The sequence below is a fragment of the Hyla sarda genome, chromosome 4 (assembly GCF_029499605.1).
Source record: "Hyla sarda isolate aHylSar1 chromosome 4, aHylSar1.hap1, whole genome shotgun sequence".
In the NCBI taxonomy this organism is placed as follows: Eukaryota; Metazoa; Chordata; class Amphibia; order Anura; family Hylidae; genus Hyla; species Hyla sarda.
The window spans coordinates 402943487-402968912 of record NC_079192.1 but is presented as its reverse complement, the minus strand read 5'-3'; the positions used below and the strand labels follow the sequence as shown (position 1 = coordinate 402968912).

Here is a 25426-nt window from a genome sequence, read left to right as displayed (position 1 = left end):
CAAAAGGAGGGAAGACTTTCTAAGAACAGGTCCACCGAGAAAGGAGGACATACTGTATGTTCAAGACTGCAGCAGAACTCCATAGTCGTGGGTCAATAACTATGTTGGAAATTGTTGAGCAGGGTAAAAATTTAACTAAAACCCTCCCTGAAGCAGCCAGAGAGGCAGGACACTTTGGTGACCCTGGATGAAGATTTCACAATGTAGATACTCCAGGATAAGAAGCTGAGGCATGCACTTAATATTTTACTAACTATTTGAATAATGTACAAGGGCTGCAGGATAGCTCTCCGTTGTGCACACAAGGACTCCTCAGAAGTTAAGAGAGCTAAAATAAGGAAGACGAAAAGTCAGAAGAGAGGTAATGTCCACTGGTAAGAATGCAATCCCATCTGCGCCTTTATTGGGACCCACCCCACATATGGGAAAACTTTACTGTTGTTAAGTTATCCAACTACAATAGTCGGATTTTAGAATTGAAAGGACAGGGAGTTCCATAGAGTGACCATCCGGGTGCACTACGTTATCTTATACTGAAGCATGAAAACTGCATTTACATTTCGCCGTCTCCTGACACTTTCATGAAAGGGTCTGTTCTCTTATCAAGCCTCAAAAAGAGATTCAAGATATTTCAACGCGCTGCCTCTGGCAAACTCTGTTCCAGTTTTCAAGAGATGCAGACATAAATCAAGCCAACCGAAGAGAAGAAAGGAAGCCCCGCTTAGAAAAAGGGAATATAAACTAGCGGAGAGAGCGTCTTATATCGTGTCTACATTTATTTTATCAACAGACAGAGACGTCTCCACCCAAGGTGAACGGGATCCTTCACCCTGACAGCGATATTGATTCATGTGCCAAAGAAAGCCAAGTATGATGCCAACTGGAGAGCCAAAACATGCCATAAATATGCTAACAGTGATGCCATAGCTTGGCATGTATGGTCACCCCCCCCCCCCCCCCCCCTCCATTCACAGTATGGCCATCTTGGCTATTCAATAGTGACAAGATAGACCACTTAGCCCACTTTTTAGTGGGAAAGTAGTTCTAACCCAGAAAGAAAATGCCCTATATACTAACCTATATTATCATCATCATCACAGCATCATAACCGAAGCTCATAAGCCCATAGATGATCGTGAGATATGTTTTGGCAGGATTGGCCAACCATCTAATAAGTATTGGGTAGCCCAAACAATTAAAATGGGTTTTCCAGGATTTTTTTTTTATTTGACTATGCTACAGGGGCTGTAAAGTTAGTGTAGTTAATAATATAGTGTCTGTACCTGTGTGTGACGATTTCTCAGATTTTTCCCAGGTTGCAATGTGGCCGAGACCTGACTCATTAGTCATCTGATGACAGGGAGCCTGTCTGCTTCAATGGGTGGAGCGATCGCTTGGTGGGAGAGAGATCAATCTGCAACTAATGCAACAGCTGTAGGCACCCTGATTGAAAACCACTGGTCTTTTGAATGGATGCAGCTCATTTATGTTTCAATGGGTGGGGGTGGCTGATGTGTGGGAGGAAAATGGAATTATGAGATTTGTAGGAAAAAAAAGAAACAGGAAATACCAGTTCACAAAAAGCTAGCCACAGTGTTATGGTAATCTCACAACATAGCCATTTAGCCCCAAGACAAGCGCAGATCCTTCCTAAGCATGTCCATTATTGTCTGCCAGGTACGTACTAAAATCCCCTTATGGTGGATAACCTCTTTACGTTGTTGGAGATAAAAATCGCGCATGTTGGATTTCAACACCAAATCCTTTTATTCCCAAAAAAAGTTAAAAAGGGGTTATCCAAAGAATAAAAGCTATCTAGATGATTGATGGGGGCCCCCCCTGATTAGTGAGATCATGAACGATGATGACAACAAAGGTCAACTGTCACAAACAAGCGGCGGCATGCATATTAGACCGCCGCGCTATTCATGCACTCTTTGATTTCAGTACATTGCAGAGCCCTATAGTCAAAAGTTCCAAGATATAGAAAATAGAGTGGTGGCCGAGTGTGCAAGCTGCAGCTCAATTCACCCAAATGACAACTGGTCTCCATTTTTGCTATCAGTGGGAATCCTAGCGGTCGTACCCTCACCAATCAGCTAGTTATTCCCTATTCTGGGGTTAACCCAATTTAAACACTAACAGACTCCAAACCCGATGTCAGATTAGGAGGTGCAACAGTATTCTGGGCCTCTAAATCCAGTGAATGTTGTGCACGGATCCCATTAAAGGGGTATTACGCTGCTCAGCGCTTGGAACAAACTGTTCCAAACGCTGGAGCCGGGAGCTTGTGACGTCATAGCCCTGCCCCCTCATGACGTCACGGCCCCTCAATGCAAGTCTACGGGAGGGGGCGTGACGGACGTCACGCACCCTCCCATAGACTTGCATTGAGGGGGCGGGGCGTGACATCATGAGGGGCGGTACTATGACGTCACAAGCTCCCGGCACCAGCTCCAGCGTTCGGAACAATTTGTTCCGAACGCTGAGCAGCGGAGTACCCCTTTAATCAGAATAAGGCCCATCCATAATACTAGATGGGAGAAATAAATTCTGGAATAGGATCAGGTCTGTCTGGTGATTTAGAATGATCACGCACTTTACTATGCCAATCTTTCCAGTCATTAGCGGCTTTGTTGTCGTCAGCCAAGTCGTGATTCACTTGCTGTTCACGGACCACGTCTATCGGGTTATGTTGGTCCTGCAATAACTTCATGTTTAGCCAACATAAAACTGCGCATTTTGCAAAATCAGCAAATCTTGAGATGTAAAAATGGTGTTTGCCCAATTAAGAGGGGAGTGTAGTGTTCATAGAACTGGTGTCTACTGTAAACTGCACCCTGATCTGGTCATAACCAAGAAGTGGTCAACAAATCTTGGCTTGGAAACATCTTGATGGGGGTTTTATGGATCCTATACCATGCCCTCTTTCATCATGGCTGCCATGCACCTCCTGTCTTATGATTAATACTTTAAACATAAGTCCCAAAAGTATAAACTATAAACATCAATTATGAAAAACACCAGAACATAAAAAAATTATAATATATATATATATATATATATATATATATATATATATATATATATTGATGAGATACTTTATTGAACAGATATACTCCAAATCACACACATTTAAAAACATAAACGTGCAAGCCTCCACCAACCAACGTTTCGCACAAGGCTTCATCCGGGGCGTGACGCCCCGGATGAAGCCTTGAGCGAAACGTTGGGTGTTGGAGGCTCGAACATTTATTCCTCTCCATTGTGGTAATGATATTGTGTTGTGTTTTGTTAATGTATTCCTGTTTACGTTTATGGTCCTCTTTTGGACCTTTGTGAATTATATGCCTCATGCACTGTGCCACCTTAGGTCCCTTTCCCACTGCCGGTATGCTCCGGCAAATTCAACCGTCAAACTCAATTTATTTATTTTTTGCAGTTTGCCGGAACGTAATTTTGCCGGAGCATACCGGCAAATAACGGGTGCCGATGGACCCCATTATATTCAATAACCACTGTTATTTTTGGATAGAAAAGCTGGAGAAAAAGACGGTGCAAGCACTACTTTTTCTCCGGCTTTTCTCGATCCAAAAATAATGGCCTTCACACTGCCGGAGACAGCCAGCAGTGGGAACGTAGCCTTACTCATGTTCAATGCACTGCAACCATTATGGTCCTTATGATGCATATGGATTACATTTTGTTACTAGGCTGTATGCTAAGTGCGTAGTCTCTACCTGTTAGTCGGTCCCACCCGCACCTTTGCTATCACCATATTACTTTGTAATATTTTTATATGTTTTTAAATGTATGTCATTTGGAGTATATCTGTTCAATAGTATCTCATCAATATATATTTTTTGGGGATCGTTATGCGCTCATTTCTGGTGTTTTTCATAATACCTGTCTTAGCGGACATCTGTGAAGCAGTCAGCATCTTCAAGATTATTAAATCCTTTCCAATACATTAACACGTCTTGTGTTGTTAATAGGATTGATCGTCTTCATCTTACATTATTCAAGAGCAGCCGTAAAATAGATTACTCCTCGGTGTAGAACGTAAAATAAAAGCAGGTGACTCTGCATATAATTGGCGCACCATAACCCCCCCCCCCCCAGCTTGTCCTGCTAATGGTAGAACATACAGGCAAGAGCCTCATAGGTCTTCAGAGGACAATGTCACATTAGGGAGGATTGTAAAACAAAATAGAGAAACACAGCCGCACATCCACCATTTGTATTTTGATCTATTTGCTTCTCGCCAGAAATTCACACCCTAACAGGTTGTTATTATACAATTTGATCAAGAAGTACAAGCCCACTCGCCACGTCAAGGCCACCAATTTAGAGTGGGTCCCTAGCCCAACATTGGTGTGGCACCGGGCAGCGCACACCATCACCGCAACACCATGCCCACAGGGGGAGCAACCCAGTGGCCAGGCAGCCCCAATGCTGCCCGACCAAACCCCTTTCTTTTTTCCCTCTATTTTTGTTTTACAATTGTAGTCTCTCCTTTCTAACATGGCCAGCACTTCACTCCACCCATTCGGCCCAGGTGTTTTTAATTAGCAGGAGACTGCATATGGGTTTCTTCCTAGCATTCTCCCAGCCGCCCTCTGGTAGGGAGCACATGGTGGGTATTCCCACTGGTGTGGTGCTCTGTGGCGGCCATTGTTTCAGTGATGCTTTGTCTGTGGGGTTGGTGCGGCCCGGAGCCAGAGGCTTAGCCGGGCAGCAGTGGGGATGCCTGCCCACTGGGTCGTTAACCCTGTAAGCATGTTGTCACGGTGGTGGTGGCCGCTGCCCAGCGATACGCCAATTTTGGGTTCGGGACCCACTCTAAATAGGTGGCCTTGACGTGGCGAGTGGGCTTTTTGATCAAAATGTATACTAACGACATGTTTATGAATTTATGCTGAGAAGCAAGTAGATCAAAATACAAATGGTGGATGTCCGGCTATGTTTCTTTTTCTCTATTTTAGTTTTACATTAGAGAGGATGTCATGCGACTCCTAAAGTGACGAATAGCGCCCGCAGGGACTGTAAGGTGATGCCCGTGTCAGTGGCCAATGCATAGTTCTGCATGGAGGGCCTGCAATGCTGCGCTGGGAAATAAGAACAAAAGAAAAACGCCCCCAAACAGCTGACAGAACAGTCAGAGGTCTAAGTACTGCAAATGAGATTACAGCTTCTGAAAATAGTGCCAACGTAAGGAGGGACGATGAGGGCACCGCAGGCGCAAGGACAGACCTAGACATCGGAGGACGAGTGCCAGGACTGCACTGCTGGGGACCACTACTGTATTCCAAAAAATGGGGAGGGGGGGGGATAACCATTACAAGTCAATATATACGGTAGAACAGGTACCAACAGTCCTAGATGGACATCACTGCTCTTCTATAGTCACAGACCATTCAAAATCTTTCAACTCTTGTGGGGCCCATATTCTGGTGGTAGGGAGGCAGCTGCTGCAGTTTCCCATCTTGTATTATAGGGGTACTCCGGTGGAATTTTTTATTTTTAATCAACTGGTGCCAGAAAGTTAATCAGATTTGTAAATTACTTTTATTAAAAGTTCTTAATCCATCCAGTAGTTATTAGCAGCTTTATACTGTGCTGTGTACACAGTGCTCTCTGCTGACACCTCTGTCCAGAGCAGCATATATTTGCTATGGGGATTTTCTCCTGCTCTGGACAGCAGTTCCTGACATGGACAGAGGTGTCAGCAGAGAGTACTGTGGGCAGACAGAAAAGAATACCAAAAAGAAAAGAATTTCCTCTGTAGTATTCAGCAGCTAATAAGTACTGGAAGGATTAAGATTTTTTTTAATAGAAGTAATTCACAAATCTGTTTAAACTTTCTGGCACCATTAAAAAGTTAAAGTTAATTAAAAAAATAAATGTTTTCCACCGGAGTACCCCTTTAAAAAAGGTACATACAGCTTAGGTTCATTCAGTTGACAGATCTCCCCTTCCCCCATACAAATGTATCTTCAGCTCGGCTGAGCACGCATGGGTTCTCAATAGAAAGAGGGGAACATGCTGCACTCTCCTGTAAGAACACGTAAATAAATAACACTAAAGTTCCACATGCCATATCGTTCTACCTCATCAGGGGAAAGGTCAGGGTGTAGGAGATTCGTACGTTGAAGGGTAAAACATGGATGCTGCAATGACAACAAATGTATTGAAGGGGGCGCTCTCTAGGATCTCATCCATGGAACAGGGATTTAGCATTGAAATTAATCCAATTTAAAAAGGTACAGTGTCCTCAAATGTCCTCATGGGCCACTTACTCTATGGGGAGGGGGTTGAGCCAGTCCCGAGTCTTGATATAGTACTAGAGGTCCTGTGTAGAATGTACTCTCTCTATAGCAGCGTTCCAAAATTGTGGCTAAACTAAACATGCCCTGATGGCCTGCTGGAGATCAGCGTCTCAGAGGTACCAGTAGCCACTTCTCCTGATCTTGCCATAGTAAAGATACACACACTGTGCACACCTGAATGTCTGACAGCCATCTAAGTATCGTAGGGTTTGTTCCTCCATTGGCAATTCCGCTAAAAATGGTGTACGAAAATAGTGATATTTTGTCCGGTGAAATGCCAGGCACCATGGCAGAAGCCGGATCCGAAAGGATCCGGCTTCTGCCATGGTGCCTGGCATTTCACCGGACAAAATAACACTATTTTTGTCCAACGTGCTTCAAGACCGGGTGCAACCAACCGGGTATTTTTAGGAGGTGTGGAAAAGACAAAAATGGCAAAATAAAAAAAATGATATATATATATATATATATATATATATATATATATATATATATATATAAATTTTATTTTTTTTAATTTACAGTAGTGCACACTAAAATAAATATATATATTCTCATTTTTTATTTTATAATTTTTTTGTGTGCACTACTGTAATACACTAAAGCAGGCACAGGCAACCTTCGGCACTGCAGATGTTTTGGACTACATCTCCCATGATGCTTTAGCAGCATTTTGGCTGAAAGAGAATCATGGGAGATGTAGTCCACAACATCTGCAGTGCCGAAGGTTGCCTATGCCTGCACTTAGAGATGAGCGAACTTACAGTAAATTCGATTCGTCACGAACTTCTCGGCTCGGCAGTTGATGACTTTTCCTGCATAAATTAATTCAGCTTTCAGGTGCTCCCGTGGGCTGGAAAAGGTGGATACAGTCCTAGGAGACTCTTTCCTAGGACTGTATCCACCTTTTCCAGCCCACCGGAGCACCTGAAGGCTGAACTAATTTACGCAGGATAAGTCATCAACTGCCGAGCCGAGAAGTTCGTGACGAATCGAATTTACTGTAAATTCGCTCATCTCTACCTGCACTGAAGGAACAATAGAAGTTCACTACAGGTGGCCATATATTTAGTAGTGCAAAAGACGACTGGCACAGATGTGTTACAGTGTCAGCCCATCCCCTTATATAGTGAGAACGATCAAACTGAAGGGGAAACAAGACGTTCATGGTCAGAACCACAACCCCCGGCTGGATCTGTCAATGTGGAAACCTCAGAACGAGAAATGGATTTTAGAAAATGGCAAAAATAAAAAAATAAAAAATAAAAATATGACACACTGCTTGGCGTTTAAAGGGTTACTCCGCCGGAAATTATTTATTTATTTATTAAATCAACTGATTCCAGAAAGTTGAACACATTTGTAAATGACTTCTGTTTAATAATCTTAATCCTTCCAGTACTTACCAGCTGCTGTATGCTCCACAGGAAGTTCTTTTATTTTTTTAATTTATTTTCTGCCTGACCACAGTGCTCTCTGCTGACACCTCTGTCCATGTCAAGAACTGTCCAGAGCAGGAGAGATATCCTATGGGGATTTGCGTCTACTCTTGACACTTCCTGAAATGGACAGAGGGGTCAGCAGAGAGCACTGTGGTCAGACTGGAAGGAAATACAAAAAGAAAAGCACTTCCTGTGGAGCATACAGCAGCTGATAAGGACTGGATGGAGTAAGATTTTTAAATAGAAGTCCTTTACAAATGTGTTCAACTTTCTGGCACCAGTTGATTAAAAACAAAAGTTTTCGAGCAGAGTACCCCTTTAAAAACTCAAGATACGTTCATTGAATGAAGCCGAGGGCTAGAGGGGCTGATTGGTTTTGCTAAATGTTTCCAGTGCCCCTTAGGGTGCAGAACTTTACATCTCTGTGCAAGACAGTGACAGGAATGGTGGGAATGGTGGTCGAAATAGCTCGTACCTGTCCTATGTGGGCACGAGGTTTCAGGAAGTGCATATCCCATCAAGGAGAATCTGGATGAGATACGAGAAATTCAGAAAGAGTTAAATCCCTGGCGCGACTTAGTAAGTTCTGATATCTGGCATGGAATTTCATTAGATTTGGTAGTGGGACCCTTTATCCTCTTCCTAGGCCTCTCAACAGTTTTAAAATAGCCCTGATCAGCACAGGTGCTGAAGACAGCTCACCACTGAGCATTAAAACTACATGAGAGTCAGTCAGCAACTGAGGCTGTAAGCAACCACTGATGAGAGTTTCATTCCGGAGGTTTACAGGCTGAAAAGGTGACATTGTAGCCTGTTATAATTACATTTGAGGACGGCATTGTTGGGTGGATGGTAGTAAGCCACCTGTATAGACAAGGAAGTTACCTATATAGTTATAAAACAGAAGAAGCCCTGATTAAACATGACTTTTGTGAACCTGTCTCTGCTATATGCTGTATTTTGCCTGGCTCCATGAAGCTAATCTCCCAAACATGCTACAACCCCCTGCATCAGCAGAGAATCTCACATTATACGGCATCTCTGAATTATCTCCCATAGAAACAAAACAGATCCAAATAATCTGCTAGAAAGTCATAAATTCTTAAACTTCCCTTTTCGAGAGAGGAAAAAAAATAGTCACAGAAGGAAATCGGACATTAACCCTCAACTCAATCCAGAACAGATTACACAGAATGAAAGTGAAGTCTCAGTAAAAATGTAAGTTTCTATAGAAGTGTCCCTTGTGGTTTCTTCTATCGCCTCTAATAGACAAATAAACCATTGGTCAAACCCAAGTAATATCCTGTATTATACTCCAGAGCTGCACTCACTATTCTGCTGGTGAGGTCACTGTGTACATACATTTCATTACTTATCCTGTACTGATCCTGAGTTATATCCTGTATTATACCCCAGAGCTGTACTCACTATTCTGCTGGTGGGGTCACTGTGTACATACATTACATTACTTATCCTGTACTGATCCTGAGTTATATCCTGTATTATACTGCAGAGCTGTACTCACTATTCTGCTGGTGGGGTCACTGTGTACATACATTACATTACTTATCCTGTACTGATCCTGAGTTATATCCTGTATTATACTCCAGAGCTGTACTCACTATTCTGCTGGTGAGGTCACTGTGTACATACATTCCTTATCCTGTACTGATCCTGAGTTATATCCTGTATTATACCCCAGAGCTGTACTCACTATTCTGCTGGTGAGGTCACTGTGTACATACATTACATTACTTATCCTGTACTGATCCTGAGTTATATCCTGTATTATACCCCTGAGCTGCATTCACTATTCTGCTGGTGGAGTAACTGTGTACATAAATAACACTATTCTTCCGCAGGTCCCTGCACAGAACATGGCCGGCTCAGGCTGGTGAGGACATTGCCCCTGAACGCTGGATGATATCAGAGGACAATAGCATCACAGCTGCATACACTTATGAACGTTAACTATTTTTATGAAACCACTTTTTTTTCTTTGCCGTTTAATGGCCCTTCAAGTCAGACACAATGCGAATAATGGCTTCGAATAACAGGAGCGCACGCCAGTACATTCAGCTTACATAGCACAAGCGAGTGATACAATCGCAGCTGAGGCTCGGCCATTGTTCTCTATTATGAGATGAGCTCTTTACACACACAATGTGGGCGCTACTGATGCCTGACACCGACAAGTGTTTACACCGTCGGAATGGAAGGGAAACAGGTGCGCGGTATTATGTACCGTACTGTGTATGCCATACACTGCCACGCTGAAGTAGTGTTTCCCAACCAGGATGGCTCCAGCTGTTGCAAAACTACAACTCCCAACATGCCCGAACAGCCGAAGCCAACACTGACAAAATGTTAAATTATGGACTGTTGGCGGGCCTTGAGGACTGGGTTGGGGGACCTCTGGACTGTTGGCGGGCCTTGAGTATTGGGTTGGGGGACCTCTAGACTGTTGGTAGGCCTTGAGGACTGGGTTGGGGGACCTCTGGACTGTTGGCGGGCCTTGAGGACTGGGTTGGAGGACCTCTGGACTGTTGGTAGGCCTTGAGGATTGGGTTGGGTGACCTCTGGACTGTTGGCGGGCCTTGAGTATTGGGTTGGGGGACCTCTAGACTGTTGGTAGGCCTTGAGGACTGGGTTAGGGGACCTCTAGACTGTCGGTAGGCCTTGAGGACTGGGTTGGGGGGACCTCTGGACTGTTGGTAGGCCTTGAGGACTGGGTTGGGGGGACCTCTGGACTGTTGGTAGGCCTTGAGGACTGGGTTGGGGACCTCTGGACTGTTGGTAGGCCTTGAGGACTGGGTTGGGGGACCTCTGGACTGTTGGTAGGCCTTGAGGACTGGGTTGGGGACATCTGCTTTAGAGGATGATTACATAATGTACGGCCTCCACACTACTACACTGAGTAGATACGTGTAGGTGAATGTGCACAGACACGAATCCACATCGAGCCTCCTCTTCATCGGCCGTGTCCTGGGCCTCCTCTGTGATCTTCGCTCTGGGGATTAGCTACGCGAACACAAGACGACAGAAAAATCACATGACCCGTCTCAGGCGTTACGTGCCCTGAAGTTAATTGCATTTCCAATAGTAAAAAACCAAACAACCATCTCTTAGGGGGTAAAAAAGCTTCAGGGCAAAGCTGATCTCTGGATTACACCACCGATGGGCTAAGATCACAAAGACATCTCTGCAGACGAGCAGCGTTAACCCTGTAATAACCAGGTCCAACTACCTGGGTAATACGATTTGTTACGCTACCTAGCAAGACATTATGGATGCTACAATAGATCAGCCTTGTCCTGGAAACTTTCCAAGAATCAATGTTTAAAGAGCAAAGGGCCCGAAAATACAGCACTGGGTATATATGTCCCCTAACCCCCCCCCCCCCAGAGCCACATTTACAACTAGCACCTGTCTTAATACTATATATTAAGCCTGCATATACAGTGACCCCCCCGACCTACGATGGACCCGACATATGATCATATCAACATACGATTTCCTCTCGACATATGATGCTTTTTTTATGTCGGGGCCATCGCATTAAGTGCTATCGGGCAGCGCAAAATGCTTAAGCTGCTGCCAGATAGCTGCTTAATGTTTCCCCGTGTGGTGCGGTAAGTATTACTTACCCCTTCACGATGTTCCGGGGTGCCCTCCGGGTCCAGCGCTGGTCTTCCGGTGTCTTCTCGGCCCTCTCCGATGACGTCAATACGCTGCTGCGCACGTCATCCAATAGGAATGGCTTACGCAGCGGCGTAATGACGTCGCTACGCAGGCCCAGTAAGGCCTTGGGGAAGACAGCGGAGGACCGGAGAAGACAGCGGAGGACCGGAGAAGACAGCGGAGGACCGGAGAAGACAGCGGAGGACCGGAGAAGACAGCGGAGGACCGGAGAAGACAGCGGAGGACCGGAGAAGACAGCGGAGGACCGGAGAAGACAGCGGAGGACCGGAGAAGACTAGGAGAGCCCAGCGGAGGCCCGGGCTCACCATCGGGAGCGGCGGGGAAACCATCGCGAGCGTCGGGGACAGGTGAGTACAGCTTCCTATACTTCACATTGCATGAGGCTCGTTTGGAATGAATTACCATCGTATGTTGAGGGACCACATGTATGCTGACCTGATATTATAGGCACAGCAGAACAGAGGTTAGCACTGAACTCTTGGATTTGTGTCTGACCAAAGGGCAACATCATGAAGTAGATTGGCCAACCAGACCATGTCCATTTAGATAAGTGTCGGCCATAGAGTGTATGGGGGACCTCAAACTCCCTCAGGACTGCAGATCGGGGGAAGAGAAGGCACTGGTATGTTGGATTTTAACTGCCCCATCCTTTTGTTCTTGGGGGGGAAAGAAGCACCGACAAAGCTGTCTTGCTATGGCTTATCCCCTTCAATTTTAAAAGACATTAACGCTCGTTCAAGCTGAGCATACATGTGTATGGGGAAAAATAGGGAGAGACAGGTTTATCCTGTATTATACTCCAGAACTGTACTCACTATTCTGCTGGTGAGGTCACTGTGTACATACATTACATTACTTATCCTGTACTGATCCTGAGTTATATCCTGTATTATACTCCAGAGATGTACTCACTATTCTGCTGGTGAGGTCACTGTGTACATACATTACATGACTGATCCTGTACTGATCCTGAGTTATATCCTGTATTATACTCCAGAGCTGTACTCACTATTCTGCTGGTGCATTCTACCTTTAGAGAAGGTATCTGTTCCGTTTCACAAAAGATTAGGATGGGAAGCCACAGGTTGGAACATGCTGCCCTAGCTGTTGCAAAACTACAACTCCCAGCATGGCCGGACAGCCTTCGGCTCTCCGGGCATGCTGGGAGTTGTAGTTTTGCCGCAGCTGACGAGCTACAGGCTGAAGAATACTGACATACTGTATGGAAGCAGCACAGAGATATGGTGGTTTAACCCCACTATATTTTAGCAAATGGGCTCTGGCGAATTTATAAATGAAAGAAGAAATCTGATTGGTTGCTATGGGCAACCTTTCTTCTGCACAGGTTTTGATAAATCATCCCCCTTTGCACCTAGCCAAAATAAATGCATCATGAATTGCGGAACGGTGTAAAGGACACTTCCGCTGAGATGGTGTACACGTGCAAGGATCTTAGAGTTTCACCCTCAGGTGGAATTACACTTAGACCGAACTTCACGGCGGGTCACTCCGAGGAGACACGGCACAACCACAAATCCAAGAAATCACGTGCGAAACACAAGGGGGCGCCCTCCCGAGACACAAACGGGACACAATGGGGGAGATTTATCAACGCTTGTGTGGAGGAAGAGTGGTGCAGTTGCCCGTAGCAACCAGTCAGATTGCTTCTTTTATTTTTGAAGAGGCCTGTGAAAAGTGAAAGAAGCAATCTGATTGGTTGCTATAGGCAACTGCACCACTCTTTCTATACACAGGTCTTGATAAATCTCCCCCAATGGTCCAAAGAAAGATTCTAACTTCTCAAGAGATCTCAGGGGAGATTTATCAAAACCTGTCAAGAGGAAAAGTTGCTGAGAAGCGATATGATTGGTTGCTTTGGGCAACTCAGAAACTTTTTCTCTAGACAGGTTTTGATAAATCTCCCCCCTTTAGTCCAAGGTCATAAAACTACTACTTCCAGTATGTTCCAAAAAGGCTAGGTCTGGACACCATAGGTTGATGTACTATTGTCAATCTGAAGAAGGGGTAGCTTCCCCCCCAAAACGCGTCAGTGCTGTATTGCTGTCCATCCAATAAAGTTGCTGAACTTTACCACTTCGTGACCTGAGTGTGACATTTCCTACTGGGATCCTGAGCGCCTGCTGCCAAGGTCACTTTTCTCCTTCCTTTACCCAGTACCATAGGTTGAGGGCCACGAGTGTGTCAGAGATGACCTCGTGGATGGGGACTTCCATCTATGATCCTATTCTGGAGGACTCCAGACAACCTACGTGAACGTCAAGTGATCTGAACAGCCGATGTAGAATAACTATATTCCCTTACAGCACTTGGGGGAACCCAACCCCATTCTGCAAAGCAGAGGTCCCCAACCCTGTTGCGAAGGCCCACCAACGTTCCAGGATTTAAAGGGGTACTCTGCCCTTCTTATCCCTTTCCAAAGGACATCTTATCCCCTTTCCAAAGGACTTGAGACGGTGTGGCATCAACGGTATGATGTCACCCGCACCTGGCCTTCTAAACGAACGCCGGGTGCTGCAGGGAGATTGCAGGGGGTCCCATCTGACATCTTATCCTCTATCCTTTGGATGTCTAGGGGCATAGTACCCCTTTAAGTCCAGGAATAACTTGATACAAAGGTCCACAGAGATTCTATCTTCACAAGAGGTCTTTAGTCTGGGGCTATAAAACTACATCTCCCAGCGTGTTCAGAAAAAGGCTAGGTCCGTCCACCATAGGATGAGGTCCCTGAGAGTGTCAGAGAGGACCCAGTGCATGGGGACCTCCATCAATGACGGCCAGTGATTTTAATGGCTGGTATGGAATACTACAGTGTTCCATATAAGGGTGCATGCACACCACGTTTTCAGGCTACGGCTGCCGGATCCGGCTGGGGGAGGGGAAAACCGTGCGTCCCCGTACCCCAGCTGGACCAGTGCTGAAATCCATTGGCTTTAATGAGCCAACCATAGTCACCGTTTGATTCTGTTGGCTCCTTTCTACCCTGTATCAGGTTTTGTGACGGGACCTAAAACCATAGTATACTATTGTTTTAAGTCCCGTCAGAAAACTGGATACGGGTCAAAAATAAGCCGACCGGAGTCAAACGGTGACTACGGTCGGCTCATTAAAGCCAATGGATTTCAGCACTGGCTGGGATTCGGGGGCGCACGCTTTTCTGCTCCCCCAGCCGGATCCGGAAGCCATAGCCTGAAAACGTAGTGTGCATGCACCCTCAGCCACATTCTGTAAAGCAGGAGGTCCCCAACCTAGTCCTCAAGGCCCACCAAAAGTTCAAGATGTAAGGCCAGGAGTAACTGAATGTTAGTGGGCCTTGAGGACTTGGGACTAGGGACCACTGCTGTAAAGAGTTAGATCCAAAGGATAGGGGTTAAGATGTCTGATCACGGGAGTCCCACCGCTGGGGACCCCCACGATCTCCCTGCTGCACCCAGCGTTCGTTTAGAGCATTGGGTGCAATACCGTAGGCTCGCGACGTCAAGGCCGCGCACCCCTCAACGCAAGTCTATGGGAGGGGGCATGCCTCCACCCCGCATCGCCAGTCATCCAGCACGGAGTTCTCTCCGTGCACCGGATGTCTGGGGTGCCACAGCCAAAATCTCAGGGGTCCCCCGCGATCCTTTGGATAGGGGATAAGATATCTAGGGGTGGAGCACCCCGTTCACTTCAGGACCATTCACTTCAAGCAACCATATTGCCAAAATCTAATGTCCAAGCATCTGGTATCTATAGGAAGCCCCCTTAGGAGACGTGTCTGCAGGCCACACGGTCTATAAATGCAGGGAAATACCCTATAAAAGAGCAAGAACATACACAGAGAAGAGAATGGCCACCATGTGTGATGGTGAGAGCGGTCGAGGGGGAGATCTCCTGGAGAACGCAGGGAAGACTCTACTACTTCATACCAAGATGGTGACATCACTCCCAGTGAGGAAACATGGAGAGGGCGTGCAGGCTCCGGATCCTTCCTACAACCAGTTGCTAACCAACATGAATCACAATTTACAGCGTAACTGGGAGTGGAGATGCTGGTTGCTACATCGTCATTGGAGAGTGAGCCAAGTTTCACTGGAATTGCTCAGCCCTAGTGAACGTAGAGCAGTTTTTCCCAACCAGGGTGCCTCCAGCTGTTGCAAAACTACAACTCCCAGCGTGCCCGGACAGCCAACGGCTGTCCGGGCATGCTGGGAGTTGTAGTTTTGCAACAGCTGGAGGCACCCTGGTTGGGAAAAACTGCTGTAGAGGATCCTTTGTATGGTCCTTATAACAGAAGAGGATATGATGATCAGGGACCTCCACCCATCATCTTACCAGTCGAACACTGGTCCAATGACTAACCAGTTTAACAGCAAGTAAGACAGTAGCCACCCATGTCCCAATAGTCTGCATTTCAGGTTATATATAGACATAATCTACATACTATAAATGCAAATAACATACTCCAGAGCTGTACTCACTATTCTGCTGGTGAGATCACTGTGTATATACATTACATTACTTATCCTGTACTGATCCTGAGTTATATCCTGTATTATACTCCAGAGCTGTACTCACTATTCTGCTGGTGAGGTCACTGTGTACATACATTACATTACTTATCCTGTACTGATCCTGAGTTATATCCTGTATTATACTCCAGAGCTGTACTCACTATGCTGCTGGTGAGGTCACTGTGTACATACATTAAATTACTTTTCCTGTACTGATCCTGAGTTATATCCTGTATTATACTCCAGAGCTGTACTCACTATTCTGCTGGTGATATCACTGTGTACATACATTACATTACTTATCCTGTACTGATCCTGAGTTATATCCTGTATTATACTCCAGAGCTGTACTCACTATTCTGCTGGTGGGGTCACTGTATATACATTACATTACTTATCCTGTACTGATCCTGAGTTATATCCTGTATTATACTCCAGAGCTGTACTCACTATTCTGCTGGTGAGATCACTGTGTATATACATTACATTACTTATCCTGTACTGATCCTGAGTTATATCCTGTATTATACTCCAGAGCTGTACTCACTATTCTGCTGGTGAGATCACTGTGTACATACATTACATTACTGATCCTGTACTGATCCTGAGTTATATCCTGTATTATACTCCAGAGCTGTACTCACTATTCTGCTGGTGAGGTCACTGTGTACATACATTACATTACTTATCCTGAGTTATATCCTGTATTATACTTCAGAGCTGCACTCACTATTCTGCTGATGAGGTCCCTGTGTACATACATTACATTACTTATCCTGTACTGATTCTGAGTTATATCCCGTATAAGGGTGCGTTCACACTACGGAATGTCCGCTCACTGAATTCCGCGAGCGGAGATTCCGCCTGGCGACTGCCGCCGAAGGTGCTTCGGCACTAGGGCCGCGGGGCACTGAGCCGTCACCATTGACGGCTATGCAGTGCTCGCGGAATCCGCGCAAAGAATGAACATGTTCTTTCTTTGCGCAAAACAATTTAAAATTCCGCAGCGTAAACGGGTCTCATGGAGACCCACTCACACTAATGTTATGTTCACACCACGGAGTTCCGTTCGTGGAATTCCGTAGTGTGAACGCACCCTTATACTCCAGAGCTGTACTCACTATGCTGCTGGTGAGGTCACTGTGTACATACATTAAATTACTTTTCCTGTACTGATCCTGAGTTATATCCTGCATTATACTCCAGAGCTGTACTCACTATTCTGCTGGTGATATCACTGTGTACATACATTACATTACTGATCCTGTACTGATCCTGAGTTATATCCTGTATTATACTCCAGAGCTGTACTCACTATTCTGCTGGTGAGGTCACTGTGTACATACATTACTTATCCTGTACTGATCCTGAGTTATATCCTGTATTATACTCCAGAGCTGTACTCACTATTCTGCTGGTGAGGTCACTGCGTACATACATTACATTACTTATCCTGTACTGATCCTGAGTTATATCCGGTATTATACTCCAGAGCTGTACTCACTATTCTGCTGGTGAGGTCACTGTGTACATACATTACATTACTTATCCTGTACTGATCCTGAGTTATATCCTGTATTATACTCCAGAGCTGTACTCACTATTCTGCTGGTGAGGTCACTGTGTACATACATTACTTATCCTGTACTGATCCTGAGTTATATCCTGTATTATACTCCAGAGCTGTACTCACTATGCTGCTGGTGAGGTCACTGTGTACATACATTAAATTACTTTTCCTGTACTGATCCTGAGTTATATCCTGTATTATACTCCAGAGCTGTACTCACTATTCTGCTGGTGAGGTCACTGCGTACATACATTACATTACTTATCCTGTACTGATCCTGAGTTATATCCGGTATTATACTCCAGAGCTGTACTCACTATTCTGCTGGTGAGGTCACTGTGTACATACATTACATTACTTATCCTGTACTGATCCTGAGTTATATCCTGTATTATACTCCAGAGCTGTACTCACTATTCTGCTGGTGAGGTCACTGTGTACATACATTACATTACTTATCCTGTACTGATCCTGAGTTATATCCTGTATTATACTCCAGAGCTGTACTCACTATTCTGCTGGTGAGGTCACTGTGTACATACATTCCTTATCCTGTACTGATCCTGAGTTATATCCTGTATTATACTCCAGAGCTGTACTCACTATTCTGCTGGTGAGGTCACTGTGTACATACATTACATTACTTATCCTGTACTGATCCTGAGTTATATCCTGTATTATACTCCAGAGCTGTACTCACTATTCTGCTGGTGAGGTCACTGTGTACATACATTCCTTATCCTGTACTGATCCTGAGTTATATCCTGTATTATACTCCAGAGCTGTACTCACTATTCTGCTGGTGAGGTCACTGTGTACATACATTACATTACTTATCCTGTACTGATCCTGAGTTATATCCTGTATTATACTCCAGAGCTGTACTCACTATTCTGCTGGTGAGGTCACTGTGTACATACATTACATTACTTATCCTGTACTAAGATTATCTTACTCAGACTGATGTGAATGCAAATCATCACAGCAATCTCTGTACAGACATGCCAGAAGATTTCTGCTCTGAAGCACCCAGAATTGTGAATGCAGCTCTACACAATAAAACACATCTGGTCACGTCATATATTTACGGTTACAATATTGCTATGGATTTGACTGTAAGGATCTCACCGCCGGAACTACAACCTGCATGGTCCAATCTGATGCATTCTCATCCACAGAAATAATAATAATAATAAATAAATAAATAATATAAATAAATAATAAATCCTTAATTATATATATTTTTTATGTATTGATTAGCATTACTATATATGTTTTTTCCAATCTATATTATTGATAATAATAAATAATAATTATAATAAATAGATTGGAAAAACATAATACTAATACATAAAAAAATATATAATGAAAATAGATTATAATTATTATTATTGTATTATTTTTAATAATTTTAATATAAAAAATATAATATAACAAATATTAAAATAACAAATATTTTATTGTTATATATTAATATAACAATACATATAGAATTTAATAACAATCATAATAATTACATCATTTTATTATAATAAAATATATATATAAATAAAATCATTTTATTATAATAAAATATATAAAATAATAATACATAAATAATAATAATAATAATAATAATAATAATAAAAATACATAAAATAAATTAAAAATAAATAAATAAAGATGCCCAGGATCCAACATAAGATTTCTTTGCGGCACAGATGTCGCAGAGCTGATTTACGATACGTATGCGATTATTTCATTTTGCATCGGTGTGAACAAACCCGGCTCTGCTACATCTATGACAGAAGGTCAAGGAGAAGGCGTCAAATCATAAATAGGAGGGGGGGGATGGAAAATCCTATAAACAGGCGTTGAATCTGCCGTCACATTGGTACGACCCTGCGGTAATGGGGATTATGAAGCGTAACACAGCGGTGCAGACTGCATACACAGCTCAACAACACCGCCATTGTGAAGAATAACCTTCATCAATGAATTGGCGACACAAATCCTGCAAAAGACAACAATACCTAACCTGTGGCTCTCCAGCTGTTGCAAAACTACAACTCCCAGCATGCCCTGACAGCCGAAGGCTGTCAGGGCATGCTGAGAGTTGTAGTTTTGCAACAGCTGGAGAGCCACAGGTTAGGGATAGAGCTGTAATTCATGGAATAAGCTCATAGCATAGGGAATAATGGGCAGGATTCATACATATCATTTAAAGGAATACAATATATATATATATATATATATACACATATATATATATATATATATATATACACACATACATATATATATATATATATATATATATACACACATACATATATATATATATATATATATATATGTATGTATGTGTGTATATATATATATATATATATATATATATATATATATATATATATACATAGTATCACCCCTCCCGTATTACCTCCTGCTGTCCTCCGGCTTCCCGGCTCCGCCGTTCCCCTCTCGGTTCCCTGTCAGGCGGGAGCTCCAGCAGCCTGTCCTCCTCCCCGGCCACACCCAGATACCACGACTACCTGACGCCGATTGGCCGAGGCCAAAAAATCGCCTCTGACGTCACGGAGGTAGGAGGAGACCGAGAGCCAAGCCTCGTTTTGAAGCCGTCACGTGACTGGCTGCAAAAAAAAAAAAAACACCCTGGAACGCAGTCACGTGACTCTCTTAAAACGGATTGGTAATGCGAATGCGGTGCTCAAATGAATGATAACCAGAGGGGAACACGAAGTCTGTGATAGTCAGGGTGCCCCCTTAGTGGTAAACAGAGGAAACACACAGTCTATCATAGGGCGCCCCCATAATGATAAAAAGGGGGTACACAATCTTTTATAGGGTGCACCCATTATGATAATCAGAGAGTACATAGTCAATAATAGGGTACACAGTCTATAATAGTTAGGGTACCCCTATTATAATAAACACAGGGTACACACAGTCTATAATAGTTAGGGTACCCCATTATAATAAACAGAGGGTACACAGTCTATAATAGTTAGGGTACCCCCATTATAATAAACAGAGGGTACACAGTCTATAATAGTTAGGGTACCCCATTATAATAAACAGAGGGTACACAGTCTATAATAGTTAGGGTTCCCCCATTATAATAAACAGAGGGTACACAGTCTATAATAGTTAGGGTACCCCTATTATAATAAACAGAGGGTACACAGTCTATAATAGTTAGGGTACCCCTATTATAATAAACAGAGGGTACACAGTCTATAATAGTTAGGGTACCCCTATTATAATAATAAGAGGGTACACACAGTCTATAATAGTTAGGGTACCCCTATTATAATAATCAGAGGGTACACAGTCTATAATAGTTAGGGTACCCCTATTATAATAATCAGAGTGTACACAGTCTATAATAGTTAGGGTACCCCTATTATAATAATCAGAGGGTACACAGTCTATAATAGTTAGGGTACCCCTATTATAATAAACAGAGTGTACACAGTCTATAATAGTTAGGGTACCCCTATTATCATAATCAGAGGGTACACAGTCTATAATAGTTAGGGTACCCCTATTATAATAAACAGAAGGTACACAGTCTATAATAGTTAGGGTACCTCTATTATCATAATCAGAGGGTACACAGTCTATAATAGTTAGGGTACCCCTATTATAATAAACAGAGGGTACACAGTCTATAATAGTTAGGGTACCCCTATTATAATAAACAGAGGGTACACAGTCTATAATAGTTAGGGTACCCCTATTATAATAAACAGAGGGTACACACAGTATATAATAGTTAGGGTTCCCCTATTATAATAAACAGAGGGTACACACAGTCTATAATAGTTAGGGTACCCCTATTATAATAATCAGAGGGTACACACAGTCTAAAATAGTTAGGGTACCCCTATTATAATAAACAGAGGGTACACAGTCTATAATAGTTAGTGTACCCCTATTATAATAAACAGAGGGTACACACAGTCTATAATAGTTAGGGTACCCCATTATAATAATCAGAGGGTACACAGTCTATAATAGTTAGGGTACCCCTATTATAATAAACAGAGGGTACACAGTCTATAATAGTTAGGGTACCCCTATTATAATAAACAGAGGGTACACAGTCTATAATAGTTAGGGTACCCCTATTATAATAAACAGAGGGTACACAGTATATAATAGTTAGGGTACCCCTATTATAATAAACAGAGTGTACACAGTCTATAATAGTTAGGGTACCCCTATTATAATAATCAGAGGGTACACAGTCTATAATAGTTAGGGTACCCCTATTATAATAAACAGAGGGTACACACAGTCTATAATAGTTAGGGTACCCCTATTATAATAAACAGAGGGTACACACAGTCTATAATAGTTAGGGTACCTCTATTATAATAAACAGAGGGTACACAGTCTATAATAGTTAGGGTACCCCTATTATAATAAACAGAGGGTACACACAGTCTATAATAGTTAGGGTACCTCTATTATAATAATCAGAGGGTACACAGTCTATAATAGTTAGGGTACCCCTATTATAATAAACAGAGGGTACACAGTCTATAATAGTTAGGGTACCCGTATTATAATAAACAGAGGGTACACAGTCTATAATAGTTAGGGTACCTCTATTATAATAAACAGAGGGTACACACAGTCTATAATAGTTAGGGTACCCCTATTATAATAAACAGAGGGTACACAGTATATAATAGTTAGGGTACCTCTATTATAATAAACAGAGGGTACACAGTCTATAATAGTTAGGGTACCTCTATTATAATAAACAGAGGGTACACACAGTCTATAATAGTTAGGGTACCCGTATTATAATAAACAGAGGGTACACAGTCTATAATAGTTAGGGTACCCCTATTATAATAAACAGAGGGTACACAGTCTATAATAGTTAGGGTACCCCTATTATAATAAACAGAGGGTACACAGTCTATAATAGTTAGGGTACCCCTATTATAATAAACAGAGGGTACACACAGTCTATAATAGTTAGGGTACCCCTATTATAATAAACAGAGGGTACACAGTCTATAATAGTTAGGGTACCCCTATTATAATAAACAGAGGGTACACAGTCTATAATAGTTAGGGTACCCCTATTATAATAAACAGAGGGTACACAGTCTATAATAGTTAGGGTACCCCTATTATAATAAACAGAGGGTACACAGTCTATAATAGTTAGGGTACCCCTATTATAATAAACAGAGGGTACACAGTCTATAATAGTTATGGTACCCCTATTATAATAAACAGAGGGTACACACAGTCTATAATAGTTAGGGTACCCCTATTATAATAAACAGAGGGTACACACAGTCTATAATAGTTATGGTACCCCTATTATAATAAACAGAGGGTACACAGTATATAATAGTTAGGGTACCTCTATTATAATAAACAGAGGGTACACACAGTCTATAATAGTTAGGGTACCCGTATTATAATAAACAGAGGGTACACAGTCTATAATAGTTAGGGTACCTCTATTATAATAAACAGAGGGTACACACAGTCTATAATAGTTAGGGTACCCCTATTATAATAAACAGAGGGTACACAGTATATAATAGTTAGGGTACCTCTATTATAATAAACAGAGGGTACACAGTCTATAATAGTTAGGGTACCTCTATTATAATAAACAGAGGGTACACACAGTCTATAATAGTTAGGGTACCCGTATTATAATAAACAGAGGGTACACAGTCTATAATAGTTAGGGTACCTCTATTATAATAAACAGAGGGTACACACAGTCTATAATAGTTAGGGTACCTCTATTATAATAAACAGAGGGTACACACAGTCTATAATAGTTAGGGTACCCCTATTATAATAAACAGAGGGTACACAGTCTATAATAGTTAGGGTACCCCTATTATAATAAACAGAGGGTACACAGTCTATAATAGTTAGGGTACCCCTATTATAATAAACAGAGGGTACACAGTCTATAATAGTTAGGGTACCCCTATTATAATAAACAGAGGGTACACAGTCTATAATAGTTAGGGTACCCCTATTATAATAAACAGAGGGTACACAGTCTATAATAGTTAGGGTACCCCTATTATAATAAACAGAGGGTACACAGTCTATAATAGTTAGGGTACCCCTATTATAATAAACAGAGGGTACACAATCTATAATAGTTAGGGTACCCCTATTATAATAAACAGAGGGTACACACAGTCTATAATAGTTAGGGTACCCCTATTATAATAATCAGAGGGTACACACAGTCTATAATAGTTATGGTACCTCTATTATAATAAACAGAGGGTACACAATCTATAATAGTTAGGGTACCCCTATTATAATAAACAGAGGGTACACACAGTCTATAATAGTTAGGGTACCCCTATTATAATAAACAGAGGGTACACAGTCTATAATAGTTAGGGTACCCCTATTATAATAAACAGAGGGTACACACAGTCTATAATAGTTATGGTACCCCTATTATAATAAACAGAGGGTACACACAGTCTATAATAGTTAGGGTACCCCTATTATAATAAACAGAGGGTACACAGTCTATAATAGTTATGGTACCCCTATTATAATAAACAGAGGGTACACACAGTCTATAATAGTTATGGTACCCCTATTATAATAAACAGAGGGTACACAGTATATAATAGTCAGGGGGCCTCCATAATAATAAACAGAGGGTACACACAGTCTACAATAGTCAGGGTGCCCCTAAAATGATAAGCAGTGGGTACATATAGGGCTGGGCGGTATATATACCGGTTCATACCGAATACCGACATTTTTGTGCTGCACGATATGAATTTTAACCCATACCGCAATACCGATTGGGCCCCTCCCCCTCGGGAATGAATGAGCCCAGCGCTGCGCTGTCCCCACATAGGGGAACTAATCACAAGTATCCCCGCGAGCGCTGTTCTGCCCCCCAATTAATTATCAGCCCAGCGCTGTCCCCATCGGGGTAAATACTGATATGTCACCCGCATGGGCTGCCTCCTCATCCTCATGTTTGTTGCGGCCGCCGGCGCTGACACTCTATACCAGTGGTCTTCAACCTGCCGACCTCCAGATGTTGCAAAACTACAACTCTCAGCATGCCGTTGGCTGTCCGGGCATACTGGGAGTTGTAGTTTTGCAACATCTGGAGGTCGGCAGGTTGAAGACCACTGCTCTATATTGTGCGGTATCCCTATGGCCGGGCTGCAAAAAATAAACAAAATAAACTTTAACTCACCGCCCGTTGGTCCGGTACCGGCCTCATCTGCTTCCTAGTGAATGGAACGTCGGACTGCCGTCAGCCGGGCAGCTTCTTACATGACAGTGGGCTCAGCCTATCAGTGGCCGAGGCGGAACATCGCTGCGGCCGGTGATAGGCTGACGGCTGTCCGACGTTCCCGTCCCTGGCATAAGGCCGACGTCGGAACATGCGTGAGTTTATTTTGTTTACCTTGTGTCTGCGCCGGCGGCCGCAACAAACAGCAGGAGGAGGGCAGCGGGTGACATGTGAGTATTTACCCCGATGGGGGCAGCGCTGGGCTGATAATTAATTATTGTTGGGGGGGGGGGGCAGAATAGCGCAGCGCTGGACTGATAATTAATTTGGGGGGGGGGGGGGGGAATACCGTTATATACCGTGGAACTGCCGAAAGTTACAAAAATACCGTGATACGCAGATTTGGTCATACCGCCCAGCCCTAGGTACATAGCTTGTAATAGTCAGGGGGGCCCCCATTATGATAAATAAAGGGTACACACAGCCTATAATAGTCTGTGTGCACCCATAATAATAACCAGAGGGTACACATGGCCTATAATAGCCAGGATGCCCCCATAATGATAACCAGGGTGCCCCACACAATAATAGCCAGTGTCCCC

The 25426-nt window shown here is 43.1% G+C and overlaps 1 protein-coding gene across 2 annotated transcripts in view; it reads right to left on the bottom strand.

Moving 5' to 3' along the window:
* PACSIN2 (protein kinase C and casein kinase substrate in neurons 2) overlaps nucleotides 1-25426 on the bottom strand; it is a 112449-nt gene that overhangs the window by 75303 nt on the left and 11720 nt on the right. The window contains exon 1 of one of the 2 annotated variants that reach the window (XM_056517412.1): nucleotides 19971-20120. The exons of the other annotated variant lie outside the window; for it this stretch is intronic. The gene's annotated coding sequence lies outside the window, so the exon portion shown is untranslated. Of the gene's footprint in view, nucleotides 1-19970; nucleotides 20121-25426 lie in introns of those variants that run through there. 2 annotated transcript variants of the gene reach the window in all.